The 16,359-nt window shown below is 39.7% G+C and overlaps 2 long non-coding RNA genes across 2 annotated transcripts; one reads left to right on the top strand and one right to left on the bottom strand.

Moving 5' to 3' along the window:
- Positions 1-1,837: 1,837 nt before the first annotated feature.
- LOC124386845 lies at positions 1,838-5,273 on the bottom strand. The gene is made up of 2 exons (XR_006926032.1): positions 4,965-5,273; positions 1,838-4,841 (listed from the first exon to the last, which is right to left on the bottom strand). It is a non-coding gene; the product is annotated as an uncharacterized LOC124386845 (long non-coding RNA).
- A 714-nt stretch (positions 5,274-5,987) lies between these two features.
- On the top strand, positions 5,988-15,962 carry LOC124387649. Its single transcript, XR_006926201.1, has 3 exons — positions 5,988-6,129; positions 6,338-6,455; positions 15,337-15,962. It is a non-coding gene; the product is annotated as an uncharacterized LOC124387649 (long non-coding RNA).
- The last annotated feature ends 397 nt before the right edge of the window (positions 15,963-16,359 follow it).

Below are 16,359 nucleotides of genomic sequence, written 5' to 3'. Positions count from 1 at the left end.
TTGAAAAGACTCCAATGTGGGTGAATTACAACAATTCTGCATAGATGAGTGGACCAACATTCCTCCACAGCGCTGTAACAGACTCATTGCAAGTTATTGCAAATGCTTGAATGCAGTTGCTGCTGCTAAGGGAGGCCCAATCAGTTATTAGGTTTAGGGACAAACACTTTTTCACACAGGGTCATGTAGGTTTGGATTTTGTTTTCCCTTAATAATAAAAGCCTTTATTTAAAAGCTGCATTTTGTGTTGACGTGTTATCTTTTACTAATATTTAAAATAGTTTGATGATCTGAAACAGTGTGACAAACAAAAATATGAAATCAAACACTTTTTCCACACCACTGTGTGTATATATATATATATATATATATATATATATATATATATATATATATATATATATATATATATATACACACACACACACACACACACAAACAGAAGGTATGTTGAAGACTTGAATTGTCAGTTCTAACTTATTATTGCTGATTTGATGTCATATTATTTTTTATTCAAGATTTGAATATTCCAGTGTTGCACTTGCACACAACAATTACAGCCATCGTATGAACGTTTTTAGGACAAAAGGCTGGCGAGGGAACAACTGGTTGGCGCTTGAGGAATAACCGTTTCAGTCACTTTCCATAACATTAATTGTAATAAAAATCCATTAAAAAGTACAAAGTTGCAGATGAGGAATAAAGCATGTCCGGAAGTGTTTATTTCTAAAGTTGATGCATAGTTATAGTTATGTTGTGAACTCAAATCTTGTTCATCTTTTTCCAGGCTCCAATAAATCTACATGCAATATTGCCTTATCACCACTGTGCTGGTTTGGTGTTCCCATGAGCACTTGCCAGCATGCCCTTATTCCCTTGATGCTACATAGAGATCAGTTTCTCACGTGACGTCATGGCATTAGTCACCCAGCACACGTCAATATGTTGTTCGTCTCTGCTGGTTCTGGCCTGGTGCCCCTTTCAGAAATAATATGCTTCTTAGGAGAATCAGCGTCTATATCAATGGTGCAATTAAGATTGGCGATTTGGTGGAAATTCGAACGCATTTTGGGTACAATAGCAGTTCTCAGTAGTCTCACCATGTTTACTGTGATTCGGTTTTCCACCTAGCGCTGAATGAAAATGGTTCAATGTATAATTGCGGCTTCTTTGTACAAAAAAAAAAGAGGTTTTAGGGAAACCCCACCTGTTGTAGAGTATGAGGATGTCTCCAGAGAAACAATGGATATCTGGCACATAGGCCCAACAGTCCATTAAGTGGGAAAGATTTTCCCAATGTATACTTTCCAAAATTGTGGAAAAACAATCTCTCAGACACACACTTCGAGATGGATGGCTTGTGTGCATGAAAGCCCTGAAGGCTTCTTGTGCTTGACATATCTGATTGGTAGGGAAGGGTGGGGCTGCTCATCGTCAAGCTTTTTCTGGAATGACTCACATAGCAAAACATATGACGCACCGGTGCTTTCTCGCTGTTTATCTCTCTTTTTCTCTTGCAAGTCTCTCTGTTCGTGGTGCGTCATGCCGGCAACCTCAGAACTTAGCAAAGCGGAACGTATTCCCAAACTCTGGAGCATCTAAGCATGATTGCGATCTTTTTTGTTTCCATCCAACATACAGTAACGTTACTTCAAAATAGTCGTTGTCGGCTCTTAAAACCTGCTTTCAAGGTCCTCCGAGCAAATCTCTTCACCGCTGGAGAATTTCATGAATGTTTAAAGGACTGCTGCACGCACCGAGGACTACCAAGCTTACGTTTTCATTAACATTTGGATCAACGTCCGTATTTAAATGAACATGTATTAAAATGCTACTGAACAAGAACAGATGTTTGGGTTTATTTTACCCAACGAAACAATACAGTCATAATACACAATTTAAAACGAGTTCATTACAATGCTATAAAATTTGTTATATTGGAACAAGCCTAAAGGCATCAGCAACATGCAAACACCTTTTCTCTCTGGGGAAAAAAAAAAGAAAGAGAGGAATAATAGCCTCTGCTGACTGATGAGCCATTCTAGATGTCTCATACCGGAAATGACACACTCCACCGTGACCAAGATAGGAATAACTCGTTATTTGTTACAGTTTATCAGCAAGCTTTCCAAGCACAAGCTGTATTTCAAATGCAGAATGCTCAGGCAAGGTTGGGCTCTCCAAATACATTATTTAAAAATATATATTTTTCATCCCTATCAATCCCTATTCATTTCCTATCAACTGTTAGGAGTGAGCAATCAGGGTATAAGCATGACAAAGGGTTAGAGATGGAGCAACTTATATAATCAAAAAGAGTTTAAGAACAATACAGCAGAAGTGCTCAGATGAGACAATCAGTGATTGGTGGAAACAAGGTGGTCATTGATTTGTTGTTGGGAAAGACGCAATGGTGTTTAGTAATAGGTTTGTAGTAAATAAAATTAATTGCTCAAAAAATTAACGGTGAGCAAACATCATTGGTAACATTGAGGCTCAGAGATGGTTTATTGGTAAAAGTGGTGATGAGTTCACAGGGAACACTGGTGATGGGCTATTGGATAAAATGGCGATCAGTAATTGGTCATGGGATAAAAAAGGTGTTCAGTGATTTGGCATTGAATAAAATGATCAGAAATTATTGGATAAAAATAATCAGGGATTGGTTTAATCTATAAAACTGGTGATTCGTGTTTGGTCATTGAATAAAAATTGTAAATCAGTGATTGGTTTGATGGATACCAAATTATCATCATTGATTCATTACTGGATAAAATGGTGATCAGTTTGTTACTTTGGCATTTACATGTGTATATCAGGTTGTAGTCACTGGTGGTGACACCATCAAACTTGTTCTCAACTTGCTGTGATGAGAACTGAAGAAATATATAGCGTGGGACAGTTGCTTTATGTTCTTGGTGTAGCATAAGTCAATGTATGAAAATCATCACGACAAACGGGACAAACTGTTGCATGTGCTCTGAGGAAACATTTCAGAAATGTGGGGCCTCACGTATTCATCAGCCCCAGGCCAGGCATTAGCGTAATGCTGCCCCATCTACCACAGAAGTTCTCAATCCCAGTTCTGGAGACTCTAATCAACTGCACATTTTTGTTTCCTCTGATCTAACACGAACGACTGAGGTCATGAAGGCTTTGTTAAGTACCTGATGAGTACAGTTTTGTGTGTTGAAGGGGTCGTGTTTTATTCCGTAGACATTTTTCCGGCCGAGATTCTAAATCAAGTAGCTTGCAGTTAATCTACTCTTGAGTCAATCTTGTTTGCAATTAGGCAATGGATTTGTGTTCAAATATCCTACTGTAGGTTTGCTGCAGTCGGGATGCATCGTTGATATGAAACGACATTGTGTCGTTGGCGTTAGTGTGTGTGGCCGCAGCGTTCAAATTTGGCCTTTGATTCGAGCGCACTTAACTAAACGCAGTTCGAGTGACACCTGGTGAAGTTCAGGCACTGCATTCTAAGCAATTCTTTCACGAAACGCTTCCAAACAGCTTGCTGTTTTAAAACTTGACAAGCCCATGAATCCCCAAGAGGCTTAATTGTTGTTTCAACTGCCCATATAATTCTTTATATTCATTACCCAACTTGTGCCGGTCAACAACCATCTGTCTCTTTTATGTTAAAGCCCAATTTCATAATTAGCTTCTTACTGGTGTCTATTGCTCCTGTGGTGAATTTACCACTGACTATGAAACAAAGAACACCCGTTAAAAGATTTTTTTTCTCTGGTCGTCGAATCGAGTCGGGGTGGGACTATACATGGATCGATGCCAAATCAACAATCAGAATCGGCCGTTTGCTTACATCAGCACCACTTTTTCCTGCTTTCCTCAACCACACAATCTGCACTGCCTTATTTCCTGAGCAAATTAGCAATTTTTTTCCCCCATTTTATATACACTGGTTAAGTATGGAGTGGCACGATGGGTAGCGTTGGTGTATTGCAGCTTTCCGTTTCCTGGTTGCGTCCTAAATTGGGTTTAATGTCTATGTGGATCTTGGTGTCTGTATGGGTTCCGTCCAGGTTCTCCGGTTTCCTCCCACCATCCGCGGTGCGTTCTCAGCTGGCAAACCCAGTGTCCCTGGGATTCATCGCAATGCTGACTAAAAAAAAAGCCTTTACTACGGCTGAACAAATGAACACTTTTGTATTTGTATTATACACGTATTGGCCAAGGGAACAGTTTCTGACGTGTCTACATAAAACCTCACCGGATAACTACCAGAACTCTCTTTCCGAGCTTCGCCATCAAAACTCATGATTGGTCCTTCAGCTCCTCGTTGATGACAAGTTGCTGAGTACGACCATGAGAACACTTTGTAATTGGAATGTTTCACTAAACCAGGTGTGATGTCTGCTGGCTCGGCTAAAACAGCTGAAGGATGTAGCAGTGGTGTGAACGCAAACTGCAATCTTACCTTTTTGTTTTTCCAACACTCACAGACACCAAGCACACACTATTGGCTATATATGATCTTCTGTATGGGTTCCTGCAGACCTCATCTTTTGTCACTCGCACTCAATCAATTTGTTTCGCTTTATCCGACAAAATGTTTATGAACAACTTACCAAATGGATGTCTGAAAAAAAGATTTGAAATGGTACATGTGATTATATTTATATTATAGATAGAGCTTCCTTCACCTTTCCACCATTCACCATGAGCTTCACAGTGTAGATGGCATGTGATACCGTTGTTTTCACACAGAGGGAGCTAAGTAACTTCACTTTGGTAGTTTGGGGAGACTTTTGGAGAAGACGCTTAGATCCCAGAAGTGATACCCAAAAAAAAAACTAAAGGTCTCCAGTTCCGCATGACTAAAAGGAAACAAAAATAGTTATTGATTAAATAGAAATCATCATTGATAACCAGAGATATTTTCTTTTCTTTTTTTAACAACATATCGCAACCATCCTTATTGTCTCATGTATTATCCGTACCTCAAGACCCGTCTGTGTGACCTGCATTACCTGTAACCTTTCGGACTGCTTCCACACACCTGACCGACCTTAAAAGCTGTCGGTGTTTGGGCAAATTTCATGATTTTCACGTACATCATGGCGAATTTCGCTTCACTTTGGAACTGTTGGGAAATAAACCTTCGTGAACGCTTTAAGGATATGAGGATGTTCTTTTTTGAGACTTTACAGTGTTTGTACCCAGAGTTCATTGCAGACAAGCTTTTAATTCATGCCTTTTTCCCCTAGGATATTATTTAGTCCAAACTTCTAGGCCTTTGGTGTTTTTTGGTTCACTTTTCTAATAGCCAAATCTTCAGGTTCCTTATAATATAGAAAATAGTGTGTGTGTGTGTATATATATATATATATATATATATATATATATATATATATATATATATATATATGCGTGTGTGTGTAATATTGGAACATCAAGCACGCGCGTGCGGGACGAAGGCGGGATTTTTGGCTCCTGAGGCGTCTAAAAACAGACCGCAAATCAGCTCACTATCGGGCTAAAGCTATATTATTCGACTTGTACGACCGTGTAAACGTTTTTTTAAAAAGTATTTATAGGTATACTGTTAGATACTGTTCGGTTAGTTTACTAAGCGTGAGAGACACACGACGGCGAAATCTAAACTGTGCTCAACACTTCTTTCTCTCCAAACTCACCTCAGCAGCGCGACTGACCTGTTTCAAGCTCCCCACTCGGTGAATTGATTCTACTACAGGTCCGCCTGAAAGCGGGCTCCAGGCAGCGGGGGTGTTTACTTCTCTCCGCTTGTGTTTATTCCCCCAAACACCGTAAAATCTGCATCGAAACGCGTTCGCACCATGATGCAAAAGGCTAATAATCGAACCAGTATCTAAATACACAGGTCAATTCGCGCGCGCACCTTTCGTACGCGGAAGAACGCTTTCTGTGTCCCCCCGCAATGAAAATGAAACATTCCACAATTTATTCCAGGGAAAGACTGACAGTTTTTTGGGTCATGAAGCAGCTGTTCAAGTCAGCGTCCTGCCCTCCCTCCGCGGGAATAAGAAATGAGTACATTTTAAATTAGATAAGTAAATTTTTTTTCTTTTCTTTTTCTTTTTTTTCTCCGTAGAAAATGCATCGAGTTTTTATTTTAATAAAAGGGTAAGTTTAATGAGATAGTGTATACGTGAAGGAAATTAGGTTTTTTAATGCATTTGGTAAACATTAGTATACCAGTTTTTGCTCACAGGCATACAAAGTTTCAGGATTATATTGACTACTTAACACACTATATACACACACACACACACACACACACACACACACACACACACGATGACAATTTTGTACACTTTCTCATCCTCATCAGATTGTCACCTGGAATCGTTTTCCAACAATCTTGAAGAGGTGTTGAGTGCTTGTTGGCTGCTTTTCCTTCGCTCTCCGATCCAACTCATTCCAAACCATCTCAGCTGGATTTGGATCAGGTGATTGTTGAGGCCAGGTCATCTGATCACCTTCTCCATCACTCTCCTTTTTGGATGAATAACTCTTACATAACCTGGTTGTGCGATGTGGTCATTGTCCTATTGGACGCACTAAGTGCATACCAAATGCGATGGCATGCCGCTGCAAAATGCTGTGGTAACCATGCTGGTTGTGTGCCCTAAGTTATGAGAAAGTCACCAACAGTGTCACCAGAAAATACCCTTACACCATCATACCTCCTCCTACAAGGTTCACAGTGGGAACCACACATTCAGGAACCGTCCATTCACCCTCAGTATATCTAACCAAGACCTGACAGTTAGCATTAAAAACTCAAATTTGGTCAATTGTACAGTTTTTAACTGATTTAATTCTCTTCGGCTGGTTGTTCTTCCGAAATAATAATGTCTTTGATGCAGTTAGACCATGACTTGTGCAGTTTCCATTAATCAGTAGATGTGGAAATATGTCTGCCATTAGGTTGGTAATTACAATAATGGTAATTATAATAAACTTATCCTCTGCAGCAGAGGTAGCTTTCCTTTCCTTGGATGGTCCTCATGAGATCCTGTCTCCTCATAGTTTTTAATGGTTTTGGCAAGTGCACTTCGAGATACATTTAAAGATATGAGATGTTAAGGATATCTTCAGTATTATTAACAATGTTGAGAATATGCAAAAAATATATATGCATGTAATTTATGAGGTATGCATAGATTACATACATTGCTGCTCATCTTTGTTAAAAAGTTATCAATTATTAAGATCAGATTGACTTCCATTTGCTAGATTATCAGTTTCTTCATGCCTGTGGGACTTGCAGTGTGAGTCATTACAGTACAAAAAAAATAACCACAGAATAGGACTATTTATATTACAGCTAAGGTTCAGTTCAGTGTGTTCACGTCTCAGATGCTTTGCATCTCTTTGCCTCTTTGCCACATGGTGTGCTCAATAGTCTAGAAGTCCTGTTTGTGGAGAAAAGTGGCGAGACGCAATGCTCTTTGATCTTATAGGTCTGGGTCGGACGTGTCGGATTCCAGGCGTGGAGGGTGAGGGGGACAACAGAGAGTCTGTAGAGATTTAATGTGAGCCGTTGGCTCACCGGTGGCCTACGGGAGCTTTGTGACAAATTTTATCCCACAATATACCACGTAAATTCTTTTTTTTTTAATTAGTCTAGCCATTGTGTTGGTCTGAACATGAAAGGTTTAGGGTAAATGTGAAATCTAAAACATTTAACATACAAAAAAATCAAGTGCTGTAAATTCCAAGTTGACATTTGTTAGCTAACTAACGTTCACGCTATCAATGCTATCAATTCTTAAGTTCCCGTGTCAGTACGCCATTTACATTTTATGCGCAAAGAAAATAGAAAACAATGAATCTTATCCAGTAATATACAGTACCATGAGTCAATGCGTACTTAAGTTACAAAGAAATATTAAGCTTGTTAGGATGATGCAAAGATGGTTGGTGCATTTGGTTGATGTGTGTAGCTTGTACATTTAGGCTTATTTAGCTAATCCCCCAATTTAGCTAGTACAAAATGTAGCATGTGACTTGGATTAATCAAACAAATACATATTAAACCAACTTGATCTATGTTAATCACATAGTCCAAAATAGGCTATCAATTCTGGCTATTCTGGAGGGAGTTGTTGATTTCTAGTGTAAACATAGGGTTAATGGAATAAAACAAGATCACCTAATTGATACCATTTTCGAATTACAGTTGCTCAGATGTAATTGATGAGCCAGTGCATGATGTTCAGTGCTTACCTTTTTTTTTCACTGGTGCTACAAGGCTAACTGTATTTGTGTCTTTTGAAGCAAATTATATGGTAATATGGGTGTGAATTATTGGAAAAGATTCTGTTAGATATGAGATTTCCAAGGACAGCAGGTTGTGTTGCTGCCTGACAGCTCCACAGGCTGTTTCACTTGTTTTCCCTCTTAGCTTGTGAGGTTTTCCTCTGGGTTCGCAGTTTTTTTCTCCAGCTCCTGGAAAACAAGGTGGATTTCTCCTGAGTGTGCCAATGTGTGATGGACTGGGATGCCACTCAGATTCCCATTCTTAGGATTGGCTCTGCATTGACAAAGACCCTAATAAGGAAAAAGTGCTTACTGGAGAAACAAATGTATGAATAAAACCTCTGTTAAAGTTTGTAGATTTAGTGCAAAAATGAAGAACGTTTTCTATTACCAATAATTTACATAACAGTGGTCCCCAACCCCCGGGTCAATTGGTACAGGGCCGCAGAGAGAATACATAACTTACATTATTTCCGCTTTATTTATTAGCTGATTATGAACGATGTTTTATTTTGGAAAATTACCGGATTCTCTCCGCCACATCTGTCTATGACTCACGCTTGATGCTGGTCACATGTCTTACCTACATCTGCTACCTTCTTAAAGGGGCTGCTCTGGCTGCTAACACATAATACATTACCGCTAAATCGAAACCCGCAAGCTAGCAAAATATAAAAAAAAAAACAACACAGTGGATTTACGTTTATTATTATATTTGGAAAATACCAGTTTTTATGCCGGTCGTATCATTTTATTTTGTTGTATTCATCTGCATACCTTAAATGCCGGTCTGTGAAAATATTGTCTGACATTAATTCGGTCCGTGGCGCAAAAAAGGTTGAGGACCAATGCTATATAATATATGTATTTCACAATTTATAGTTCTTTAAAGTTATTAATACAATTTTAGACACAGTACTTGCTATGTCTTAATGAGTTTAATCCAGTGTGGCAGAGAAGGAGAACTACAAATCTTCGGGTCAATCTACTGGCCTAGATCCTGACAAATACAATTTGCAGGCTTTTTTTTTATTGCACTCAGGTTAGCACTTCAAAGTTTTGGGTTTAAAAAAGGCATTTTGTTTTAGCTGAATCACAAATGGATAAAAAGGTGCACAGTGAAAGAAGTAATGGTTTGAACAATGACCTTAAAATTGGTATTAATATTAAACCATTAGAACGTCCCACCATCAGAAATTTGACTTGCATTTACATAATAAATGGCATCACTAGAAAACACTATGGTAACATGAAAGGAAGCCATGACTGACATTTACCACCCACTGCAAATCAGCCCCTGCCAATCAAAAAAACAGCATCCAATGTCCATCCACAGTAAGAAGCAAGCACCCGTATCTTGTTTGAACATCACAGGGCAGCTGCACACAGCTGGATGAAAGTGCAGTCTGCTCTCTTACGCATACATGAGCTCAGAGACGCCCAAGTTTGGTCAGTGTAACACACACGACGTGAGACATAGTAATGCTATCCTTACAGAGACCATGTCTAGTTGAAAAATGGTTGAACATTGAAAATGGTTTTAAGGACTATATAAATTGGACTTTCCATCCAAAGACCTTAAACTACTAAACTATGGCAGCCTAATCTATGTGTCACTTTTAAAGCAAACAAGAACAAACCCATTTATTAGATCTTGCTGTGAAGAGAGCAATGAAATCCAGATATTCTTCAACATTGCATTGTGCTTCTGTCTGCCTTGCAGTGCATCAGCTGCAGATGTCCACTCTACATCTGAGAAAAAAAAAACGAATTGCCGCTACAGAGATTGGAACTAATGAAGTACAAATACTTTGTTACTGTACTTAAGTTGTTTTGATGGAATCAGTACTTTACTTCACTATTTACTTTTCAGGGAAATTTTTACTTTCGCTCATTACATTTTTTGCACAAACATCTGTTCTTTCTACTTCTTTCATTTTAAAAGCTCTTAATCGATTTGGTGATTTTTTTTCTTTTCATTGCTTGCTGTTTTTAGCCCATCAACCTATTTCCTGTCATTGCGTGGCTTTTTCAACCTACCACTGGCGTATCATTTTCTGGCTATCACACACCACAGTTCTTGGCTAGCCTACGAAGCTAACAACGAGCAAGGCAGAAGGCAACAAAGAAATATGGTTAACATGGATGAGAAAAAAGTGAGTCAGCGATGTAAACATGACTGAAAACAGAGACATCACCTGTTCATCATCTTTTCTCTGCTTGTGTTCTATATGGTGGATGTTCAGCCTGGATACATACATTAGATAACAAAATGTGAAATTCTTAATATATTAATATGATGTCAGGTCCAGTTACCAGCATGCCACTAAAACAGGTAGTAGTAATTGCTACTATTTACTTAAGTATATGTCAGAGCCCAAACTTGTTTACTTTAAGGTGTAGTCAGTACTTCAACTATCAAAACATGAGAATCTGTACTTCTGCTTGAGTGAAGTACATTTGCCATCTCTGTACAGCTATAATGTGAGCAGTCCCCGTTGGCTTTGGGACATTGGTCAATCACTGCAGTTTAGATGAAGATTTAGGCCAGGCAATTGCTGTCATCCCTTGTCGTTTCCTTCCAGTTGAACCGTGCAGGAACTCTACTTTTGTCACTGTTTACTTTCCATAAATTAAGTCAGCAATTTTAAACAAAAGCAGCTGCGAAGGAGGTTCCACTGGAATTGTAAATATCTGAAAGATCCGGTGGGTATGTTTACTTAGGACCTTAAGTCCTAATCCATTCAGTTCACTTTTTCGTTGTGTTTCCAAAAGGACTGCCAGCACACCTTGACAACCTGACCCAATCCCATTTGGCGAATGACTGCGTTCATATTTACAGAAGCGTGAGGGCTTGACAAACCTTTATTGTCAATATGGAAATTATGTACACCTTACGCTATATATATAGCCTTCCCACTTACCAGGTGTTCATCTATTATAATGTGTTTATAAGGTGCATAACGCTATTCTGGTGTCTCCAAGAACATCAAGCCATGTGTATATTAACAAAACTTTCAAAGGCCTCACAGACAGTAAGTAAATTTCAGAAGCTACACCATGATGCAGATTTCGCTTAGCTCAATTCAAATCAATTTTATTTCCTTCAAAGCTTATTACAGTGAACAATATCACATCACAGCTACGAAGGTCCAGATTCAGCCAGCATAAAAGAACTCCTCAGGAATGCATGAAGAAGAAACACTTTTGTAAACGAAATATTAAAAATAAACATCTTCCAATAGGCAGCAATAAAATAATAAAAAGAACCCTTAATGACATCGTAGAAGCCAGAGTATGCAGCTTCTTGCAAAAATTCTTAGTATAGTATATAATTCCAAGGAATCTCCAACCCCTTGCATTGTCACTTTTCCGACGGAAACGCCTACTTTGGAATGCTGATGCCGCTGCTGGAACGGTCTCTATTAACACTTAAGTCAGCCCTGTGTTCCCAGAATTCCCCACACCATTTGGTTAAGAGCCACAGGCTCCAACTGGGTCTTAATATGCATCATATGTGGAGTCAGTGTGGAGTCCCAACCCAAGACCTCTGCCTTGGCAGAAGAACCCAGCAAAGCAAATAGGGTTTACAGGGCAAAGGTTTGATTTGATGATCCAGTACTTCTGGGTTCACTTTTCACTTTTTTGTTTTCTGGTGCCACGTAGGAATTTGGTCTTGTTCTGATTTTGAGCTAAAGGACATTGTGGTTTCCTTAACATTCCTCAATATCCAGTCTTGAAGTGTTGACATTCTATTTATTAGTTATTAGATAATGAGAGATTTAATAAAACGCCATTCAAGCAGTGTATGCTCTTAAGCAAAGGAAGTTTTTACTAAAGACTGTGACTACTAAGTTTCTTCACTCCCAAACCAGATTTCTAGCTAGAGCATATGGAACATTCAGTCAATAAATGTGGCCAAGATCCACCCACAGAAAAGCACAATTTCACTGATATGGCAGCAAACCAACCACAGACATTGTTTTTCAATCAAGTCATTATATGTTGCTTTGAAATGCTTATTGTGTTGCAGTGTTTTTACCTGGAATCCAGCACATGAAAGTGTAGGGAACCAATAAGAATGCAACTATCCAAATTCTAAAGGTTGCGGCCATAAAAGTGTACAAAGATCGTGGCTGGAAGGACTTTTAGAGTCAACTGTAACTTTTATACTAGTGTACGTTATTACAAATTTGCATTCATGAGACTGTGCTCTCTCTCTCTCTCTCTCTCTCTCTCTCTCTCTCTCTCTCTCAATTATAAGGGTTCTTTGTATGCAGAACTAGTTCTGAACTTATCCGCAGTATTCATGCTCTTCACTTCTCAAACAGAGGGAGACACAGCAAAGCTGAGTGCTTTGATACAGGAAGCTCGTTTGATTTAATGTATTGTGTGTGATAAAATTTAAACTAGCATAGATTGGCTATGTCTTTTCACCAGAGTTTGGTTCTGTCTCTCTCTCTCTCTCTCTCTCTCTCTCTCTCTCTGTCTCTCTTTCTCTCTCTTTCTTTTTTTTTTAAAAACAATTTACTCCATTTGGTCATTTGCCAATTACCACAACAGCTACCAGGCAGTGAGGGTAAAGGGTAAAGGGCTTCCTTTGGAGGACAGTGCTAACGCCCTCTAAACTACACAGACACCCAAGATTGGTTAGCGTTGCTCTGATTGACAGGGGAGAGAGTATGTCATTCCACCCACTCAGACAGCACAGCCAATTTTGCTGTCTTGTATTCTCAGTCATGGATGCAGCATCGGTGATCTCCTGACAATAGGGTGAATGTGTTACTGTTGAACCACTTGGAAAAATATCTAATTTTATAGTTTTAGTCATCCAGAGATTGAGAGATCTGGATTTAAATTGACAAGCCAAGCTTCCTCTACCACTTCCTCGATCCAACCCCCCTCCCCACCAACACCACTGAAAGGTTTCTCCTCCTGTTCTGTCGGCTTAGCAGCTGCAGTGTGTGGTATCTTAATGGATGGTTCAGAGGCCACTGGCGAGGCTGGTAATACATAAATCAATTTGTAAAGACATTTCTTCTTGGGTGCTCAAGGGAGCTAGGTTTTTTTTGCTTGACTCAGCGTACCTCCTGCATGTAAACCCAATGGTGGGGACCGAGGCTCCTGCTTTTTGAGTGGTATCAGCAGTGCACATTCCATAGTCCTAAAGGAACCTGTTGTTTGTGAAATGGTACCTGTCGGATGCCATCAGGTTTACTGGTGTCTTCATAAGTTAAAAAATCAACAGAGGTTCTCCAGGGTCATCAAACCTGATCACACCTGATTGATGTGAATTTAGAATTCCTGCCCCACCAAGCACATCAAAAATTGTAAAAAGAACACGTTCTCCATGACTACCCGTGTATTGCCGTTGCTCTTTTTATTACGTCACCTTGTCAGACTCACTTCCATTACCCAGTAATTCATGGAAATGCAACGATTCTTGCCAACCTTTCCAGAAATTTGCTTAATATTTGCAAAACATTTGGATAAAAGCATATCTATTCTCTCATGTGCTATCCTTCACTTTCTGTTTCTCTCTCTCTCTCTCTCTCTCTCTCTCTCTCTCTCTCCCTCGCTCTCTCTCACTACACCTTATAATGTCTTCTAATTGAGCTAAATCTCATTATTCCTCGCCAGGCTAATGGCACTGTCACTATATGCAAGACTGCACATCTTAAAACAGATCAAGCAGTACTTTATGTCTGAGATTAACACCGTCTAGATGATGAGATCTGTTTGATTTCCTATGCTCTCCTTTTTGTCTATCTCTCTGTACCTCTCTCTCTTTGTACCTCTCTCTCTCTCTCACCACAACATATTTTCTAATTGGAATCATATTATTCTTGGATATCTTCATACAGATCAGCCAAAATGTTGTAAGAGGAGTTAACATCATTTACGTATAAAAGCAGACTGTTTGGTTTAATCTGTGCTCTACCTCTTTTATCGCGTTCTCTTTCTCTCTTTCTCTCTTTCTCTCTCCTGTCCTCCACTGAGACGTCTCGCTTTTCTTCTCAATGGCTTCTTTTCCTTCCACATTCCATTGAGAGTACGCCTCTTAACACACGCAAGGCATGCTCTTAATACTCGACTGTTTTACTCGGTAAACCGAGACACCCCTTGATGCACAATTTGCATGGAACCGTGGCAAGATCTGGTTAGCCGTTGACAGCATTGCAAAGAGAGACTTTATAAAAAAAGGGCCCAAAGTTGCAAGCAGAGATTTGCCAATGGAAGAATTGTTGGTACAAGTGCCAAAGAGTTTTATATATTTTGCGCATGGAGGAGAAATGTTGAAAAGCAGGATTTATGAATGAATTAAAACACACACAGAAAACTGCAAGGTTTATCTAATTTGTGGGGGAGAATAATAGAAGCCATGCTTCTCCACTAAAGAGAAAAACTAAAGAACGAAGCCCTGGCCCTTTGTACCTCCCTGTGTCTGTAGTTTGTACACATGCTGTGTGTGTGTGTGTGTGTGTGTGTACGTAAAGGAATGGGTGCGGGGGAGGGGGGGGGGGGATCATGGAGGCCCCGCAAAGAGACATGAGAGGCTCTGCAGGCTTGGCCTGGGGCACGACTGTCAACAATATATGCCTCCATCACTCAGACAAAAGCAGAACTGCAGGAAGACTTGCGAAAAGAAAGACACCAGGTTGGGATTTATCACCACGTGTTCTACCGGGTTATGGAAAACACAACTGGCGTGAAATAACTGGAGAGAGGTCTGTAGGGCCTTTCTTCCGGTTTGGCTGATGTGTATTTCATCCATGCGTCCAATGGATACAAGGATTTGGCATAAGAACATCTCATTCCATATTTCTTATTTCATCTGTTGGAAATAAATATGGAAATTATTATAATATACATCTTCACTGTATCAATCACTACCAGTAGTCATTATTGAAAAGCTTTTACTACAGCTGGGCTAGTTTGGGTCTTTGTTTTATAATCTCCACACACACACAAATATACCTTCCCTCCCTCCCACATTTTCTTTCTAACCCCCGTCCATCATCTTCATCCTCCTAACAATATCTTCCCTTTTTCTTTTCGTTCCAGATTCCAGGTCCATGTTTTCCTCGCCGCTGCTTCATCCTGACTCATTGTGGTCACATTTGCAAAGATGCACGGCGCTCGCCAGGCGCGTTACACACTCGATGACCTCACTGAATCTTCTAATGCAGCCGAGCCTGTGGAACTGATTACTGTGGACTGGAGTTGCTCATTTATGCCCAATACGTAACCTCAGGAGAATTTAAATGTCTCTTTTTTATGGGTCTGGTCTGGCAAGACACATTTTTATCGGTGGCACTGTTCCAAATCGGCTTGTTGCAGGCAAATGTTTTTGTTTTTTTTGTGCCCCTCTGAAATGTGGAGGGGAAAAAAGACGGGATCATATACAGACCACGTGGATAAAAGCAAAGAATTGAATTCATTGTATTATTAATTAATCTTTTTTTCTATACTACGTCTTGGGGGATTTTATATGTTCATTCGATTGCATTTTTCTGAACTCTAATCAGTTAAGTGGCAGCCTTGAAAAGAAGTAGAGTGTCGGAGGTGTGGGTCAGTGTAATTGACCGGACTGACCCCATCCCCCTTAGCTCATGATGGAGGAGCTGGAGGTTTGTGTGGCTCGAGGAACAATTAAAGCTGTACTGCATTAATAAATCCAGCAGACGACAGCCTCCAGCTTAAGGCGACTTTAATCTCTAATTAACGAGGCCCCTCCCCTAGAAACCCTGTTAGCTATGCTAATTAACCCACTGCTAACGAGGAATCTGCCAAAACAGGCTTCCTGCAGAGTAACCATGGCAAAACTGGAAATGGTTCTATGTTGTTGGTTTGAACGAATTGGTTCGAACCAATTTTAAATGCCACTCAATTTTCCACTCAGAACAGCGAGTAATGTTGGGATTAATATGTAAAAATTTTCACAGTTACACTCTTGACCAGATGAAAAAACGAGACATTACAGACAATATTAGCACATAACCAATTCCAATAATAAATAGGAAGGTTTAAGGTTTCCTTTTGTGCCTGGTGTAGATTGCCAGAAAATTGACCCTATCAGTGATTTTG

This window comes from Silurus meridionalis, chromosome 6, assembly GCF_014805685.1.
Source record: "Silurus meridionalis isolate SWU-2019-XX chromosome 6, ASM1480568v1, whole genome shotgun sequence".
Lineage (NCBI taxonomy): Eukaryota > Metazoa > Chordata > Actinopteri > Siluriformes > Siluridae > Silurus > Silurus meridionalis.
The sequence above is the reverse complement of the archived record's forward strand: the minus strand, read 5'-3'. Positions and strand labels throughout refer to the sequence as shown.